At 46.5% G+C, this 6426-nt stretch overlaps 1 protein-coding gene across 2 annotated transcripts in view; it reads right to left on the reverse strand.

Annotated features, from left to right (window-relative positions):
* tanc2b (tetratricopeptide repeat, ankyrin repeat and coiled-coil containing 2b) overlaps positions 1–6115 on the reverse strand; it is a gene marked incomplete at its 3' end in the record, with an annotated part of 152208 nt that extends 146093 nt beyond the window's left edge. Inside the window, exon 1 of one of the 2 annotated variants that reach the window (XM_080835154.1) lies at positions 5797–6115. Of the gene's footprint in view, positions 1–5792 lie in introns of both variants that reach the window. The other variant, XM_080835153.1, reaches the window with a different exon arrangement.
* Positions 6116–6426: the final 311 nt, after the last annotated feature.

The following is a 6426-nucleotide window of genomic DNA, read 5'->3' on the forward strand; positions in this document are numbered from 1 at the left end:
ACACACCAGCTTTCCCTGGATAAGGCTTCCCAGCCACAGGTTCCAGTCTAAAAGTGGTCACAAGACAACGTGGCAACTTGACCCTGGCAGCCCCTGAGCTGCTTGGCATACCACTGAAAATAGTCTCCGTATCGATAAAACAACAAGCAGCATTTCACTGAGGAACAGGAGGAACAGGCCTAGAGAACCACGCTATGTAATTACTGCATGTGTGCTAAGCTAAGCATTTCACAGAGACCTGGATGAGGCACGTTACTACTGTATAATGATGATCTGCTATCGTGTGTTGATACACTGCACAGACATATGTTAGTACGTGTGCAAATTTATGTATGTATGTATTTGTGTATATGTATATTTGTATGTATTTGTGTGTGTGTGTGTGTGTGTGTGTGTCTGTGTGTGAGTCTGTGTGTGTGTGTGTGTGTGTGTGTGTGTGTGTGTGTGTGTGTGTGTGTGTGTGTGTGTGTGTGTGTGTGTGTGTGTGTGTGTGTGCAGAATGCCTGACTGCTTGTTCACCTTTACCCTTTCCTGAGCTCTTGACAGCCTGCATGAGGACAGCAGCAGGGGGGGGGGGGGGGTCAAAGTTGACAACAGCTCCTGACTGCAGTGTAGGGTGTGTGTGTGTGTGTGTGTGTGTGTGTGTGTGTGTGTGTGTGTGTACATGAGCTGTTGTTGTGTCTTTATTTATTCACAGTGCATTCTTCCAGTGCAAACAGAGTTAACTTTATTCCTGTCACTGGTGTGGGAAGCAGAGATGTAAAGGGCTGTGGAAGAGACCCTATGCCTGAAACATACACCAGGGGTCAAAGGTCATGGTGAGGACGTAAAGATCCAGCAACACTGTCAGCTCTACTCTGAAGTCCTGTCAAGAATAGACACACAACACACACACACACACACACACACACACACACACACACACACACACACACACACACACACACACACACACACACACACACACACACACACACACACACACACACACACGATCCAGACCTGCACAAGCAGTCAAAAAAATATATATCTTACCTACACTCATGCCAGAGTAAGTACCCAGAGAGAGAGAGAGAGAGTAGGAGAAAGAGAGAAATAGAGAGGGAGAGAGAGAGAGAGGGAGTAAGAGGAAATGTGAGAGAATGAGAGAGAGGAAATGAGAGAGAGAGAGTGGGAGATAGAGAGAGAGAGGGAGAGAGAGAGGAAATGAGAGAGGGAGAGAGAAGGAGAGAGAGAGAGGAAATGAGAGAGAGATAGAGGGAGAGAGAAAGGGAGAGAGAGAGGGAGAGAGGAAGAGAGGGAGAGAGAGGGAGGGAGAGAGAGGGATAGAGGGATAGAGGGAGAGAGAAAGGGAGAGAGAGGGAGAGAGGAAGAGAGGGAGAGAGAGGGAGGGAGAGAGAGGGATAGAGGGATAGAGGGAGAGCACATTTCTTCATCAGTAGCTGAAGTAGACTGCCTGCACAACACAGCTGTCTCATTAGCTAACAGGTGGCTATTGTCTCGAGGGCAGGTCTTACACTCACAGATTGTTTGGATATAGATGTAACACCCCCCCCCCCCCCCCCCCTCCTCGTGAGAGCTCAAGTGCAAAAGCCACCAGCACGCCACCTTAAGCCATGGCACCAATTCAGAGCACACCTCACAGACTCAATTCTCTCAACCCAAAGTTCAAATAGTCAACAGCCACTGACAATTCACACGGATGACACGTAGGATAAGAGATAAGGCAAACATGTCGGTCATGCTGCAACTGAAACAATAGAGTCAAAGTTTCCACAGGAGACTCTCTGCAGTTTTACAGCCAGTGCTGCACCAGTGACAGGTCTCGTACATGCCTGCCTGCCTGTTGGCTGCACCGCACTCATTTCACTGTCTGACAGGCTTTCCTGTACCTGTCTTTTTTATGACTATTTATGGCAGCTATTCATTCTAACTTCAGGGGCCTCTGAAACAGGACCAGGGAATGATCCTGCTGCATGGCAGACACCAATAAAAGACACTGGCTCAGCAAGCCTATAGCATGTTGTGTTGTGTGTGTGTGTGTGTGTGTGTGTGGTCCAGGATACTCTAAATGTGTCATATGTGGACACAAGCTCTCGTTGGCTACATGACAAGTGACCAAAGCCACAATGGGAGGAGGGAGTTCCAACACAACAAACCAAGGCATATTTGTAAGTGTAGGATACTTGTGGCTGAAGCATAGCATGCTGTCACAGCAGCCAGGGCCTTACAGTGAATACAGCCTAGGACTTTCAGGTACGGTCTCAATGTGCTAATCATTCACCTGTTATTATCAATAATATTTGTATTGATAGTTCAGTGAAGAGTGGGACAGGAATTGAAAGGGAGAAGAGGTGGGGAGTGGACAGGAGAAATGACATCAGGCCGGATTCAAACCTGTGTCCTCCATGGGCATCAAGCCCGAATGTGGTCGGGGCTACTGCTTGCACCACAGTGCCCCCCTTATTATCAATAATATTGACAATGGCATATGATACGGCCCTGATTTGGCCCAAATCTGGATGGGATCTGGCCCTTAATCGGGCACAAACACACCTGTTAACTAAGATGATCCCATGTGATTTAGAGAAAATTCTAGAAAAGGTTGTATGTTGCTAAGCTGACGTCCACCGCAAAGCCCCATTCTGAAGGTGTTGACCTTGTTGAAGGTTTCAGAGAGTGATGGAAACAAACGCGCTCTGCTGATTTCCCCCAAGTCTGCTGAGAGAAACACACGCTCCCCTGAGAGCTCTGCAGCGCTAAGATCAAAGTTGCCAGAAGGCTGCTCCAAATGACCACCTGTACAGACACACATCTGTACAGACACACACCTGTTCAGACACACACCTGTTCAGACACACACCTGTTCAGACAAACACCTGTACAGACACACGCCTGCTACCACCTGCCCACTTGCTCTTCTTCTCCCCTGTTCACTTCTCCTCCTTCTCTCTCTATCTCTCCCCCTCTCCATCCCGCCCTCTCTCCATCTCTCCCTCTCTCCATCCCTCCCCCTCTCAATCCTGGCCTCTCTCAATCTTGCCCTCTCTCCAATCCTACCCTCTCTCCGACATGTCCTTGGCTTGTCCCCGTGTCTTCAATACCGCCCTCTCTCCACCCCGCCCTCTCTCCGTCCTGCAGTTGGCTTGACCAAAACAATAATATTAGGTCAAGGCGCTTTACAGAGCCCAAAAGGAGTTGTAGCTGTGCTCACGTTGAGACTCAGTGGTATCTATGTAGGAAGGTTCTGAAAAGCCCGGCAGCTCTGATGGAACAAAAACACTGGCATTTCCCTCAGTACAGATGAGAGCTGGAAAACACAACAACAAAACCACCAAGCCAAATCACCACAGCAACTCCGCTCACGATACAGGGGGTGTTACGCTGGTGTTAGTGGTGATGGTGTGTGTGTGTGTGTGTATGTGTGTGCGTGTGTGTGTGTGTGTGTGTGTGTGTGTGTGTGTGTGTGTGTGTGTGTGTGTGTGTGTGTGTGTGTGTGTGTGTGTGTGTGTGTGTGTGTGTGTGTGTGTGTGTGTGAGAGAGAGAGAGAGAGAGAGAAGCGGGGAGACATACTGTAACCTAGATAAAGCTTGTTGTAAGGGTGAGAAGGGAAGAGATATGGTGATCATTCTCTTTCATCTGTGTAGCTCTGAGCAGCTCACTGAGACACACACATACACACACACACGCACATGTACGCACACACACACACAGGCACGCACACACACACATCTCTCATCTGACATTCACATCATACATACGTACATAAATCGTATGAAATGAAATCCCTTCATACAATGTCTACACATATAAATAATTGATTTGTGCTATACTTGATCTTACCCTATCAACCCCACAGCTTCATCTGTTTGAAGCTCCAAAGAGTAATGGTACGTTTGAAATGTTTAGTGTGATAAGATTCCTATTTTGATAATTACAATTCACTGCATTTCTGGCACAGTCACAAACCATGAAGCAACTACTACCACAAGCATTAATGGTCTGATTCCTCTGTGAGTATGTCAAGCTAGTGTTCCATGTTTGAGCTTCTGCTGTTGAAACATACATGACCTACATTTTAGGCAGAAATAGTATATTTGCAACATTATAGACCACTTTACCCCTTAAAAGGGGGTTATTTACATGTCCCTAGAAAAGAAACCTTGAAGTTATAAGTTGATAAAAAAATGTTTATAGAACACCAGGACATATCAATTGGGGTTCTATTACCGAGGTATAGGTATCGAACCTTTAGAAAAACAGAGCAGTAATTACATGAGGATTCTACTTAGAACATTCTTACTTATCCAATTACATTGTATTTATAAAGCGCCAAAACAATAGAAATGTCTTTTAGGACTTTTAGGATTCACTTATCACTTATCACAAAAAAAAATGGTTTTATAAGAACCTGTGAGGCTCCTTCTATGTGAACAAGCAGAACTCTGCTGAACTCTGTAGATGGAGATCAGAACAGGCACAGCTGAATGACTCCATGTTTGCCCAGGGGCCTGCGTAAACCCAGCTACAGTGTTCCAGACAGTCGCTGCTCTTACCATCTCCTTATTTTAATCTTCCAACAACGTCTGAACAAACACATACTCAGGTCAGATGACCTGAACTTTGATAGCATGTTTAACAAAAGGCCCATTAACGCTGGTCCCTTACAAACATGAACACAGCTGATATTTATTTTTACTTACATCACTGGCCTACTGAGGCTCTCAACAAAGTCGCCCACTATAAAGGCGGACAGTCAACTCCATCACTAATTCTGAGGTGTTTATTGCTAAAGGCAATAGCCTATATCTGAGGAGGAGCCAGCTGCAGAATGACTCACTGCACGACCACAGCACACAGCAGCTGACCAAGGAGAGGGTCCAAACCGAATCCGGACAGAGTCTTTCCTGGGTACAGCTGCTGCTGTAAAGCGCATCAGAGTGGCATGGTGAGGTCGTCATGGTGCACTCAGAAGTGGCTTTGGTTGTAGTAGGCTATTGCAGGCTGTGTTTTCCATACGCTAAATATTCTCATAGGCATTAAGCCTATGTGTATGTAGGACAATAGCTATACCCAAAAATCAATAGCCAAATTCATAACATCAATACTTGCTCTTCTATCCTCAAGGGCATGGCTGAATATGAACATCATTCAGTACTGCACAGCTTCATTAACGACAACTCAGAAAGCCATGGGCAATTGTCCACAACAAAATGAGGAACGAGTCTGTAGTGAATGCAGACAGGTCTCTGATGTGGAAACTTAATTACAACTCGTTTTATGATTGGCGAAGGCGTCCCATCCTCCAACTTCAAACATCTAACTCAGTTTTTGGCTGCGACACATTGTCTAATACCATTTTAAGTGTTAAGTGCCTTATCTATGAGCACAGTATTCAATAACATAAATGTTAAAAATCCTAAATCAAAAATAACCCAGATCATATCGCACATTTCCACGAGTTGAACAATTACATTATTTATTTAGCTCAGACGAAATAGGGTTGTCTTTCACTACACCAAGGCTGTTGGTAAACACCGGGACGAAATGGCACACGCAACATCAGCACAACAGAAATACTGTGCAGTGTCAAGCTGTACCTTTAGCGCAGTATCTTGGCGGTGGTCGGCTAGCTTATAGGCTACCAATCAGCTGCACTGTCTGCCGAGCTATCATTACGACTCAGTCATGTTTGCCTATGTGGCTTACGCACAGTACGTTTGCAGCACGCTAGGCATGTTTCCAAAATACCGTAAGTATGCAGTTACAAATACAGACAGAGCAGTACTTACATACCGTGTCCTTCGACTTCAAATGAAGCTCTTTTGGCTGGAGCGCTCAGCAAAGAAAGAAGGCAACTGTTTCCCGTAACCTTGCGGCTTCAGGCGCGCCGTGCGTGTCTTGAGCTCCACTGTGAGGACTGCCGAATATCTGACTTTGTCATTATCAAAGGGACATTAAAGTGCGGTTGCACATTATTTCTCTGTTAATTGCCTCAATCCTATAAGCAGTTGTTTTACGCAGATAAACGTCAGGAGCCCCGGTTAGACAGTATCCCTACAAACGAGAGCGGCGCCAGCAGATTCTCGCTTCTTGCACCGCGAGGCGTCTTTCGCCCCGGTTTACATTCCACGCGCTGGATGAATCAGGTCGTCACCCGCAAATCGGCGCAGAGTGTGGAATACTGGACACACTGACACGCCAGTCGCCACACACACAACCCCTGCCTTGGCCTGACGGTACTCTCATAAATTATTCATGAGAATGGGAGGGACGAAGAAGCCCTGAGCTGTGCGAGATTATTCATTGGAGAGGGGCAAGGTCGATGTCAATCAAAGCATCATTCTGCCCTCCTCTCTCCCGGGGGGACTCGGTGGCATTTGCTCTGATGGAATTATGAGCGGCAGGGTCACTGGCAGGCGGCTT

Source organism: Sprattus sprattus, assembly GCF_963457725.1.
Source record: "Sprattus sprattus genome assembly, chromosome: 3".
In the NCBI taxonomy this organism is placed as follows: Eukaryota; Metazoa; Chordata; class Actinopteri; order Clupeiformes; family Clupeidae; genus Sprattus; species Sprattus sprattus.